Source organism: Rutidosis leptorrhynchoides, chromosome 1, assembly GCF_046630445.1.
Source record: "Rutidosis leptorrhynchoides isolate AG116_Rl617_1_P2 chromosome 1, CSIRO_AGI_Rlap_v1, whole genome shotgun sequence".
In the NCBI taxonomy this organism is placed as follows: Eukaryota; Viridiplantae; Streptophyta; class Magnoliopsida; order Asterales; family Asteraceae; genus Rutidosis; species Rutidosis leptorrhynchoides.
The window spans coordinates 428,982,143-428,996,494 of record NC_092333.1 but is presented as its reverse complement, the minus strand read 5'-3'; positions in this window follow the sequence as shown (position 1 = coordinate 428,996,494).

Sequence of the window (14,352 nt, the reverse complement as noted above, 5' to 3'; positions counted from 1 at the left end):
AATCTGTACGAATTGGCTAAAGCAAAGCTTATGATTATTTTATCACTTAAATTTTGTGACATCTTTAGATGACACCAATTGGCCGTTCATTAAAATATATTTTCTATATTTTATGAAAAATGTTTAAAAACAGACGCGCGAGCAGAATTTTTTGTAATGAACCTGAACTTAAGCCTTTCTGATATTGGACTTTTATTTATCGTATGAGGCCCTGGCTGGACTTTTTGGAATCAATTTTAAGTCTAGTTATGATATGGAGTTGATCATAATTTTATGAATTATGTCCTATGCGCTATGAGTGTATTTCTTTATGACGTATGATTTTCGAAGGTTTACTTTAAGATGTGGAAAATGCGATTTACTAAATTACGAGCGATAACATGTTATATGACTTAAGTATGATTCGTTGACTATGTTTGCTTGACTTACTGAGATGTTTGACTTTAGTTGACCTATTTGACCGAGTTGACTTTTGGTTTGACTTTGGTTGACTTTCGTTGACTTGCTTGGATTAGTTGACTTTTACATGTTTGTTGGGTCAGTCTGAGCACTAGGACTTTACGTACACTATGGGTTGACTAAGTTTGACCTATTAGTGTATACTTAAGATGATTTACTTATTTAGGTTGCGTTGTTCAGTCGAGAGTGTTCGACTACAGTACAGTTTGCTAAGATCTTTACGAGTGCTTTTTCTAAGGTGAGTCTACAGTCCCTACTACGTTTTTACAGGGATGAGATGCATGCTTTTTACAAATGTTTTACGTGTTTGGCACAAGTAACTTACTAAGATTATACATATGAGTTCAGATCAAAAATCCCTTAGCTTGATTATATTAGTTACTTTGTAAGCTCGACTTATAGGGACGGTACCGTTAGGTTTGACAAACCTCACCACAACGTTAAACAGGTGCTTATGTAGTTGTTACATGTACACTTGATCGGTGTATCACCAGTATAGGGTAAACGAAAGATGTGGGCTTGGCCTACGCAAAGGTTAAAGTTTTATAATCAAGTGCTCATGATAATGTATACTTTTCCTATGATGTTTTCCAAGAAAATCTTGTGACCTAACTTACGAAATGATTTACTAAACCTGTAGCTTCACTCCACGTTTTTCGTTGACGTTTTGCATGTTTCATCTCAGGTACATAGAGCTAGTGCTTCCGCTTTATTTGAAGTTATGTGCTATTTGCTGCTAGAACTGGACGACGTCCAGCATGATTTCTATTTTTATTTCAAGAACAAATATTCGCATTTAAACAGTTTTCTCTAATGTTTTGGGTTCATATACTTTAGTCATTGATGTCAAATGCTTCCAGTTACATTTTCTTAAACAAATGACTTCTTTTCATGATTAATGCGAATACTTTTCGGAAACGTCTCATATAGAGGGCGTGACCGCTAAACTGTGGGACCAGGAGTTAATATTCCATTAGTGGATTCTGACGGGGTATTACAAAGGTTTTTGTGAGTATCTGGGTCTGTATGACAAAGTCTGTAAATAACCTTTCTTCAACCATATTTGTGAGGGTCTTGGCATGTGTATGAAATGAAAATATGGGACCCGCTAGTTTTTCTATTCGTCCATTAGAATTAAATAATGTTTTTAAACGATCATTTGACCTTTCTTTAAAAAAAAATGCTAATCCACACATTTTAACGACCCGTCCTAATCCATCTGGACGAATACAATACATTTGGTTACATCGCGAGGTACTTGACCTCTATATGATACATTTTACAAACATTGCATTCGTTTTTAAAAGACAAACTTTCATTACTTCGAAAGTTGACGGCATGCATACCATTTCATAATATATCAAACTATAATTGACTTAATAATAATCTTGATGAACTCAACGACTCGAATGCAACGTCTTTTGAAATATGTCATGAATGACTCCAAGTAATATCTCTAAAATGAGCAAATGCACAGTGGAAGATTTCTTTCATACCTGAGAATAAACATGCTTTAAAGTGTCAACCAAAAGGTTGGTGAGTTCATAGGTTTATCGTAATCAATCATTTCCATAATTTTAATAGACCACAAGATTTTCATATTTATAAGCAGAACCTCTCATCTGCATAAAGATAAAATCATTCATATGAATTGAACACCTGGTAACCGACATTAACTTTAATGCATAGAATATCCCCAAACAGAACCTCTCGTCTGTATAATAATAATCTCGAAGCTAAAAGGGGTGATATTCAGTTTAATAATCCACCCATAGAATGTAGTTTCAATTACTTGTGTCTATTTCGTAAAACATTTATAAAAGCAGCACATGTATTCTCAGTCCCAAAAATATATATAAAAAGGGAGTAATGAAACTCACAATACTGTATTTCGTAGTAATTATGCATATGATGGCATTGAACAAGTGCAAGGTTGGCCTCGGATTCACTAACCTATATCATTTGTATATATATTAAAATATATAACCGTAATCGAACAAGTTTATATATTATATCTTAAATTATATGTTATACTTATCTAGTTTGTGTATATATTTAAAATGTTTAATATTTATATAGTTATATTGATATAATGATATATATTTGATTAGTATTTAATAAAAATATCTAACATGTTATATATGAGTATTTATATCAACTTTGTTAATGTGATTAAAAACATACTTACAACCTTAATAATATCTTTAAAACTTTTATTTTCATAAACGTAATTATTTTTAGTAATATTGATATAGATAATGCTGATAATAATAATAATGACAGTTTTAATTAAAATAAGATAATAATTTTGGTAAAAATAATCATAGTAATAATAATAACTATATTGATAATGATAATATCAACAATTTTTAATATAATGAATAATTTAATAATAATAATGATAATGATGATAAAAATAATAATTTTGATGTTAATACTTAATGCCTATCAATAATAATAATTATAACAATCTTTTTATGAATGGTAATCTTAATAGTAATACTTTTTGTTAATAATAATAATACGTCTAAAATGATACTAATACTAATATTAATGATAATATTAATGGTTATAATACTTATAATAATACTAAGTATAATATTAATAATAATACTACTACTTAATAATAATACTAGTAATGATAATAATATTAGTAGTAGCAATATTAATAATAATAATCATAATTGTAATTATAATTATGATAATAATAATAAATGGTAACTAATACTTTCATTGATAATAATAATAATAACAACTATAATACTAGCGATAATTATAATACTTAGTAGTAATAGCAATAATTAATAATCAATAATAATAATCACAACAACAACAATAACAACAACAATAACAACAACAACAACAACAACAACAACAACAACAATAATAATAATAATAATAATAATAATAATAATAATAATAATAATAATAATAATAATAATAATAATAATAATAAAAAAAAAAAAAGAAATAAATGAGTATACCCATAAAAATCTCCTCTAAAAAGAATTGCCCATGACGGGGCTCGAAACCGGGACCTCTCGAATACCCAAACACCACTCTAGCTACTCATCCGATCCTGTCTTTCTGATTTTATACGATCCTTTTATTTTTTAACCCTATCTATCTGTTTCCTAGTTCTTCTTCTTCTCTCTCTCAAAATTCAGTCGACCAAAAATCAACTAATCATAATAATGAATTGGTTTTAGGTTTGATAATCAAAACATAAGCGATTTATATGTGTGATGGAAATTAACAGCAAAAGAAAAGGAAAAAAATAATACTTATAGCAGCAGTAAACTTACGAAGAACACCAAGAACATCAAATCGTGATTTTGAGTTCTGGACATTTTTATATCATAGTTACTACATGAAATGTGTAGTATAACATTATCAGAAACTTTTCAAATCATTTATTTCAACAGAAACCTCCTCTATAACTTCAATTCGATCTTAGAACACTTGTTTGACTTTTTGAAAAAATAACATTGACTCGAAAATTGGAATTCGTTAAGAGGAATTGGGACTTCAAATTTTGAAGATAGTTTTAGTAAAGAATTCCTAACATGAATGCATTAACACATTTTGAAATGGTTTACGAAATCATTCAGATTGAAAAATAGAGTATAAACAGAGAAGTCGCCTGTTTATATTCGATTCTTGATTTAATTTAACGAATTTAAAGGCTATAAGTGATAATTGTAATTGTGAAGTGATAATGTAGGTTGTCTGGTGTTATTTACCACTGATTGTGATCAAGTTTTATAGCAAATTATAGCCGACACAGATTATTCGTTTGGTACAGAAATATATTAAAAAAAAATAAAGGAAATCGGTGGTTATCTGAATTTTTGGATTGATCCTGTGATTGAAACACTGATTTGTACGATTTTGATAAAGGAAAACAAATCATCTACAGATTGAAAGTGATTTGAAACTGAATACGTCCTTATTTGTATATATTTTGTATTTATAGTATTTATATATATTTATCTGTTTATAATACGTATCTATATATATTACAGATTCCAAACTGATTCCTAATATATATCTGTATATATAATTCAGTATATATATAGATTTATCTATTCTTGTACATATATTATCTATATAATATAATTAATCTTATTAATTAATATATATAACTATAATAATAATAATAATACTCTTAATATTACAAAAAATAATATTATTGATAATAATAATATCTATAAGATTTATAACAATAATATTAATTATAATAATAATATTTATTATAATAATTCTAATATTATTAATGATAATACTAATATTAGTAATAATATTAGTAATAATAATATTATAACAATTTATATTTATCACGCTTCATATCTATATATTATATATTGAGAAATATTAATTATTAATACAGATTTTAATATTAATGAGAGTAGTCATAGTATTATTAGTATAATAACTATATCTTTAACTTGTGTTACATATATTATTATTACAATTTATTAATCTTGTAGTATTTAATAATTACATGATATATATAACAGCATATTTTGATTATTTAATATCTATTTATTTTATATATCAATAATTTTGTATATCCATCAAGTGTATATACATATATATATATATATATATATATATATATATATATATATATATATATATATATATATATATATATATATATATATATATATATATATATATATATATATATATATATATATATATATATATATATATATATATATATATATATATGTATTTTTTTTCCACTGTTACATATTTAATTATGTTTTGAAGACCCAATAAATAAATATATTAATTGTATATATATATATATATTGAAACAATAATCTCAGAGTATAACATCTAATACTTTGTTAATATTGATAAATTATTTTTGAAATCATTTGTGTTCAATATACTTTATATATTCAAAATAACAAGTTTTGGTTATTTTAAGTTGTCTTCCATAATAACTAAATCATATAATAGTACATTAATATATTTATGATATATAATTATTTATATATATTTATATATATATATATATTTATATATATATATATATATATATATATATATATATATATATATATATATATATATATATATATATATATATATATATATATATTTCTGTTTACAATTAAAGGTTCGTGAATCGTCGGGAATAGTCAAAGGTTAAATGTATTCATATATACAGTTTAGAATTTTTGAGATTCAATTAAATAGACTTTGCTTATCATGTCGAAATCATACAAAGATTAAGTTTAAATTTGGTCGAAAATTTTCGGGTCGTCACAGTACCTACCCGTTAAAGAAATTTCATCCCCGAAATTTGATCGAGATCGTCATGGCTAACAATAAGAATGTTTTCCTGGCGAATATGAGCTGATAAATAGAGTTTTATCACCATTGAGTAATATGGATAAAACAATTTGATTACGCGAAGAGTACAAGTGAAGCTATCACAAAAGAGTAAAATGAGAAAATAATGTTTCGTCATATCTTTTGACGTAAATATGGTTGATTTCCAAAATTCAAGGGATTTAGAGAAAATTTTCGTAATAAGATTTGATTCTTCAGAATTTAAGGAAATTAGAATCCTCTTTGATTAAATGCGATGATCTGTCTCGATTGCTTTGTCTGATATTTCATTATAACTCCACCATCTTCGTGTCCTTTATATTTTGGAGTTCCATTCTCTTGTTTTCTCTTCCCGACTTTAAGTCAAGCGAAAAATGGTCCAGAATTTTTAGGTATGAAGTTTCGAATGAACATGACTAACGTTTTAAGAGAAAATTGTAATAGCACGATCTTGATTTGTTAAATTACCAAAATTCAAGAGAAAAGATAGAACTATCAGGAAAATATGTTCTTGATATGTTCAGGGATTAGGTAGAATGTAAGAGTCGTGTAACATGGCACATGATGACATTATGATCTGTGAATCATCACGTTTCATTAGAAACCCAGCATGACTTACTGTAATATAATCACGTTGATCAATTGTCATTATATTATACTAACTCATGCTTCAGTTCCCAACATTACTTCAAAAAAACATTCATATTTTAAATTTGAATTTTTCAGAATTTAGAAACTATAATAGTTTCCTTTCTGATGTAGCACTGATACCGCGAAGAGATAAATGATTTCGGATAAGAATAGTTATGAAAATATCTTCAGAAATATTGAGGATATTTATAATGAAAGATACGATAGTATCTTAGAATTCATAATATCGATGGATGATGATGAAGGTTTGTCCGTAACAGTTTAAAGTCAGGAGCAAGGTATTCGTTAATGACTTAAGCAGATACTAAATTATTTGGATTCTTTGAAGGCAGATTTAGTCTTTGTGATCTGTTCACAGCCTCCTTCATGGTTTGCTCAATTCGTTTTCCAGTTCCAACTTTTCTGAGCTTTGCCAACATACTGTTCTTTAAAACTTTTTACGATTGTCTGCAGTTTCTGCTGCTTCATTCAGCTTTTTCAAACTTTGAAGTATTGGTTCTTAGACTGGATGCTTTTCAGAATTTCAGAATGGAAGGTCATAATTCTAAGAGATAAAGGTTATACATATAACTGTTGATGTAGATATGCCGTGAGTTTTCAAAGTACTGATTGCTGATTCCTGGTAATTGGTATGGCAGTTCTCGTTACAAGATGTGGATGAGTATATGATAGGGTTTCAATGAATAAATATAGTGATTTATCGGAGAGATTTAAGCCAAAGAGCAACGGGGTTGCTGGTACGTCTGCTGGTAATATGGTGGAATATAAAAGGTTTCCTGATAACAATAAAAGAGCACGCATATATATATATATATATATATATATATATATATATATATATATATATATATATATATATATATATATATATATATATATATATATATATATATATATATATATATATATATATATATATCAAGGTTATAATAAGGTTGTTTCGAACGAAAAATCGAAGTTGACTTGCTGGAGGTGTGACAAAATTGGCTACTTTGAAAAAAAAAATCAATGTTATTTTCGGTAATAACAATGCCAAAGGAGCTAGTACATATACGTGTTAACGTTTACTCATGTTCCTAGTGTTTTCAGGTGCATAACTATATGCATCAATCTTTTCTTCCGTATATGAAGTGCGGTTGGTTCATCCTCTCGATTGAGGTGTTTTCAAGAATCAGGAAAGATTTGAACGCAGATTGTAATCGACAAAATACAAACGAGGTGTAAGATGAAATCAAGTGGTAAACTTGAAGAAATGTTTAGTTTCATATGTTATAATCAATATTTTAATTCATTTTAATTGTCCCTTGTTAGTAGTCCACTGTTACTAGTTCACAGTTAGTAATTCAATAATTCATATGTAGTTTAATATATAATATTCGAATTAATTAATACGTATCGTGACCCATTGTATACATGTCTCAGACTCGATCACAACTCAAAGTATATATATTATTTTAGAATCAACCTCAACCCTGTATAGCTAACTCGAACATTACCGCATATAGAGTGTCTATGGTTATTTCAAATAATATATATAGATGACGTCGATATGATATGGCAAAACATTGTATACATGTCCTGATATTTAAAATGCGTAAATAACAGTATTTAAATGACGATAAATAAAGTGCGTAAAATAAATAACAGAAATTAAATGACAATAAATAAAATTGCGAGAATTAAAATTGCGATAAATAAAATTGCGAGAATTAACAGTTAGCTAGGAACAATTAGCTAAGATTTTGTTAGCGTGGATTCTTAACAAAATTTCTTATAGTTAATTTGTTTGTTTCTAATAAATTTTTATTTTTGTCCAATGTTTTCTTTATTATGCCACTTGTTGGATTCTGATAAGTTAAAATCCAAATATGAAATTGAATGAAAATGGTTATTCTGTGGTGAACGGATTCGTATATCTGTGGATGTAAGTAGGATAGTAAATGAATGTTGAATCAGATTCAAAGAATGTACAGTGTAACTTATTAATGTGAAATCTAAATATTCCTCGGGTATTACCTACCTGTTAAAATATTCTCATCATTATTAATTTGTACAGAAGAATTTTTAATTACGATCTTTATGAAAATATACTTACATATATATTTTCTTCAGATGTAATCATGGATTTAGTGAGTTAATATGATATTAAACCCATTTGGTTTTTGGTTGGAATTAGAATGAATAATCTCAAAAACTTTAGAGATTACATAATCGCCATGAAAAACGAAGATAATTGATGTAGAACGATACGTAGAACGATGATTATACTCGAGGTACAGAATGAGATGTTGAGGCATGGATTGTTGATGGTACTGGTGCTGTTTATTGATGGTACTGTTGGTGCCGATGATGTTGCTGAAGCTGATAAATTTTGCACCATCTTCTCCAAATTGATTACTCGAGCGCGAAGTTCGTTGACTTCTTCTATTATTCTGGGATGATTGTCGGTCGGAACGAGCGGATGAATAAGGTTTAGAATTTTAGATAGAATATAATCGTGGCGAGATACTCTGGAAATGAGAGAGAAAATATTACGAACAGGTTCGCCGGTAAGTGCTTCAGGTTCTTCGCCAATAGGGCAATTTGGTTGGTGGAGAGGATCGCCTTCTTCGCGTCTCCATTGATTAATTCGACTACGAACCCATCCCCAATTCATCCAGAATAGGTGATGACTGATTGGTTGATCCATTCCGGTTACACTGTTTTCGGAGCTCGAGTGGAAGTCCATATCGGAATAGCTGTCGGAATCTAAGGAATTTGAACCAGTGATGAGTTCTATTGAATAAAGGATTTTTCAATATGAAATGATTTTCAAATATTGGATGATATTCTAATTAAATGAAATGTCTATATATATAGAACAAAAGATTTCGTGGGTTACGGAGGAATTTACGGAATATGTCATGCAAAGTTTACAGTAACAGATACGCTAAGATATGAATTTGTCTATACACTATTCATGCAATCAGTGCAGTAAGATGTGTCTAGACTAAGAATGATAAGCAGATAATTTTCGACATGAAATGATAAGCAAAACTTTTGACATGCAGACACGGTCGAAGTCCAGACTCACTAATGCATCTAAACAACTATCAGTTAGACACACTAATGCAACACCTGGCTCGCTAAGACCACTGCTCTGATACCAACTTTAACGTTGGGGACGCATCCCACTCAGTGCCTTTTCAGCTAACCTCCTGGTGACCACTGAGCGTGTGACGACCCGGAAAATTTCGACTAATTTTAATTCAAACTCTCGATACGATATTATATTTTTGGACACGATAAGAAAAGTCCGTTAGGTTGAGTCTCAAAAATTTTGAACTGTCTCATGAATTCATTTAACATTCGACCATTTCCGACAATTCACGAACAAGTAATTGTAAATAGAGATGTGTGTGTATGTGTATATATATATATATATATATATATATATTTATATCAATAATAATGAGAAATTTAATTTGAAATATTATATGTTGTTGTTATTAAAATTAATTATGTAAAATATGATATTATGATAATTATTATTTAAAACACATCTATATATATATATATATATATATATATATATATATATATATATATATATATATATATATATATATATATATATATATATATAAAGTATATTAAATATATATTTTGTGATTTCAAATCTATTTAGTAAACGACTGTAACACTCAATTGTCATTTGATCAATATTAAGCAAGTTAAATTCGAACTTATGTGATTTTAAAATAAATGGTGATTCGAAAATGAGCTTTATAAATTATAGGCTTACTAAAAATATATTCAGGAACTATTTGTTGAATTTTAAAACTTTTTATATTTTACTTGGGGTTGGAATGTGAATAATTAATTTAATTTTTATTTAATAGTTAATGACCAAATTTTATACCAAAATGACTGAAAAAAATTAAAGAAACTTAATTTAAAAATTTAGGATCTTTCTGAAGACTTTTATTCGCCACTGATTAACAACGGAGTACGAAATTCAGTCCGTAATAGATGGCGGCTAAGAAATTCACATGTATACAATACCTTCTTCTTTGATTATTATTATTATATTATTATTATTAAATATATTAACCACTTGCTTCATTCATTCATCCGTGAATGTACTAAGATTACTATTAGAGATAGTGTAAAGTCAATAAATTATCCTGTGTTTTGGAAACAAGTTAATTTGTTAGAAAGCATATGTGTTAAAGTTTATGGATGACCGCACACAATATTATTAATGTATTACGATTCCTTCTAATGCTCATGGCTACTGTTCCTTTTAATTTAATATTATTATTGTTAGTTTTGTGGTCTTCTCATCACTACCTAAATATATTACGGAGTAATATAAATGTATTGATATAAGTAGCCATCCCCACAAGCTACTTGAACCATCATCACTTTTATTACTTTCCTTTCTTTAACCCATGAAACCCACTACCTTTGTGTTTCTATATTTCTTGTCAAGTATCACACTCTCAATCACCACTTAAAATACACCCACCATTGAAACCACATCACCTTTGTCTATTTCTATACAATCAAGGACCCAAAGAACTAAGCATGTTTCTATATATTTTTTTTCTTTCGTTGCACTGTAAACCACCACTCTATTGGCAGTGAACCAAGATCATCATTAACCAACAATCACCATACCACCCAACATCAATCACCATCGCACCACCTCTGTGAACTACCACAGCCTAACCACCCTCATCACCTCTCTCTCTCTCTCTCTCTACTAATTCTGTCACGAGAAACCACCACCGAAACCACACACCACCTTCATCCACCAACACCCAACGGTCATCACTCAAACCACTATAACAACTCATTGTGTTTTACTGCTGCTGCTTCTATTATTTATTATGTAACGATGAACACCAACCAAACCACCACTATCATCATCGTTAATTTTCCTTCTTCCTGTCGTGAGTCGCTGCTATTGCAGCTATTCTATTTCTGTTTCTAAACAGTAGAAATGATGGCAAAGTGACGATGAACAGTGGATGATGATTATGACGATGATGCGTGATCTTAATTATGATGGTGGTGTACATGATGATGTAACAAGGAAGATGATAATTAGGACAATGAAGATGATAATCATGTTGCAACGATGGTGATTCGATATGATGGTGAAAGGTGACTGCTACAGCCGTGGTTTCTGTTTCAATGAACAACGTAAACAAACCTGCTGCAAAACCGAAACCAACACACATGCTATTCTTCGAACACTCTTCATTGTTGAATGCTTCTGCTAGTGTGCTGCTGCTATCTTTTGTTCAACCCAAACCGCCACTCATCGAAACCCAACACCATTAATCAACTTACTGTTCCGGCTTCTGTCTTCTTAAACAATGACTGAAGAATGATTATGATGAAGATGTACAGTTTCATATTTGATAATTATATAAACACCAAGCTTTCAAATTTTTCTGTTTTCTTTTGTGGCACCAAAACAACCAACCCGACCTTCACAGCTTGAGTTCATTATTTTTTTCTCTTTCTATTCTAGCTTTTGCAATAAAGGTGATACAAGTGGGTAGTGATGTCACGATGATGATGCTACAGCCGCTGCTTATCTTTTCTTTTTTTTCTTTCTCAGTCGATTTTTTTTATGGGATTACTTGCTTAGGCCTTGGGCCGTATTGTTTCTTTGGAATTTGCAAGTTGGGCTTAGCTTACTTCATACATGGGTCGTGATATGTTTTTAGTTAGGCTCGTGAGGAAAAGGAGGCCACGAAGTCTGCACGCCATCATTCTATTACTCTGGTTCCTACTCGACACAACTCAAACACACACATCATTTAATTGTGATGATAATGGTTATGTTGTTGGGAGGGTAACCGAATGATATGGTAATATTATTATTATGAACCATGATAATGATACGATGATGTTTTAGATAATGATCGTTTAGATTATGATCATGATGATCATGATGATCATAATGAGCGTGATGATCATGATGAATGATTATGATGCTAATATCATGAAGTTTAGATGATGACTAGATTGTGGATAGATGATAATTAAATGAGGATGATTATGATTAAAATGGTGCGAGAAAGATAATAAATATGATGTTAGGAGATGATAAAGATTATTATGATATAATATTGAAATGATGAAGATCATGACTTGTGAATGATATTGGTGATCATGATACGATGATGAAGATGAGATAATAATGGTTATAATAGAAAATGGGTATGACGTGATGATGATGAATGATATGATTGATGATGATTCAAAACAGAAAAATAAGTTAAAAGATATTAAAATCTTAATAATAATAATAATAATAGAAAAACTGATACAGAGTAATTGATAAGGATGTTTTCGGGTTAGCGGGATGTCGCGGGTTCAAACTTGGACTTGGGTATTTTTTTAGGGCTACTTCGTTGAGGTAGTTTTCTTATTACTCATTATTATTATTATTATTATTATTATTATTATTATTATTATTATTATTATTATTATTATTATTATTATTATTATTATTATTATTATTATTATTATTATTATTATTATCATTACTATTAATATTATTATCATTAACATTAATATTAACATTTTAATTAAAATTATATCTATCATTATTATTATCATTATTACTATCATTATTATTATTTTCATTAACCTGAATTTTATATATAATTTTATTTACATTATTTTTATTATCACTATTATTATCATTAGTATTATTATTGTTACAGTATTATTATTACTACAAACATAATAACATTATTATATAAATATTACATATAACAAATTTCTGATTTTTGATATAATACCAACTACAAATATATATACATTGTAAGATAACTATATGTATGAATATTGACTATTTACAAAATAACTGTATATAAAATATAACTGAAGATATAAAATATAAATAAAGTATATATTTATATAACTACAACACTTAATATATAAATATTATGTAGTAGGAATTATGTGATTATATGTATTAATATATATACTTGATATAGGTTCGTGAATCCGAGGCCAACCCTGCATTGTTCAGTTCGTCGTATGAATATTTTTAATACAAAATATCGTATTGTGAGTTTCATTTGCTCCCTTTTTAAATGCTTTTGCAATATATATTTTTTGGGGACTGAGAATACATGCGCTGCTTTATAAATGTTTTACGAAATAGACACAAGTACTTAAAACTACATTCTATGGCTGGATTATTAAACCGAATATGCCCCTTTTTAGTCTGGTAATTTAAGAATTAGGGAACAGACACCCTAATTGACATGAATCCTAAAGATAGATCTATTGGGCCTAACAAAACCCATCCGGGTTACGGATGCTTTAGTAGTTCGATTTTATCATGTCCGATGAGAGTCCCAGAATGATGGGGATATTCTAGACGCGTTTTGTTAATGTCGATTACCAGGTGTTCACCATATGAATGATTTTTAATTCGCTGGTTACGCGTATTATTTTATACTCGAGTTACGTGTACAATTAAATATCTCAAATCTTGTGGTCTATTAAAATTATGGAAATGATTGATTACGATAAACCTTTGAACTCACCAACCTTTTGGTTGACACTTTAAAGTATGTTTATTCTCAGGTATGAAATAAATCTTTCACTGTGCATTTGCTCATTTTATGGATATTACATGGAGTCGTTCATGGCATATTTAGTACAGTACCTCGCAATGAGACCAAATGTTGATGACTTTGTCCAGATAGATTAGGACAGGGCGTGACATGTGGTATCTGAGTGGTGGTCTTAGCGAACCAGGTCTTGCATTAGTGTGTCTAACTGATAGTCGTTAGGATGCATTAGTGAGTCTGGACTTCGACCTTAGCTGCTTATTATAAGTTTTGTTTATCATTCCTAGTGAAAAATTTCCTGCTT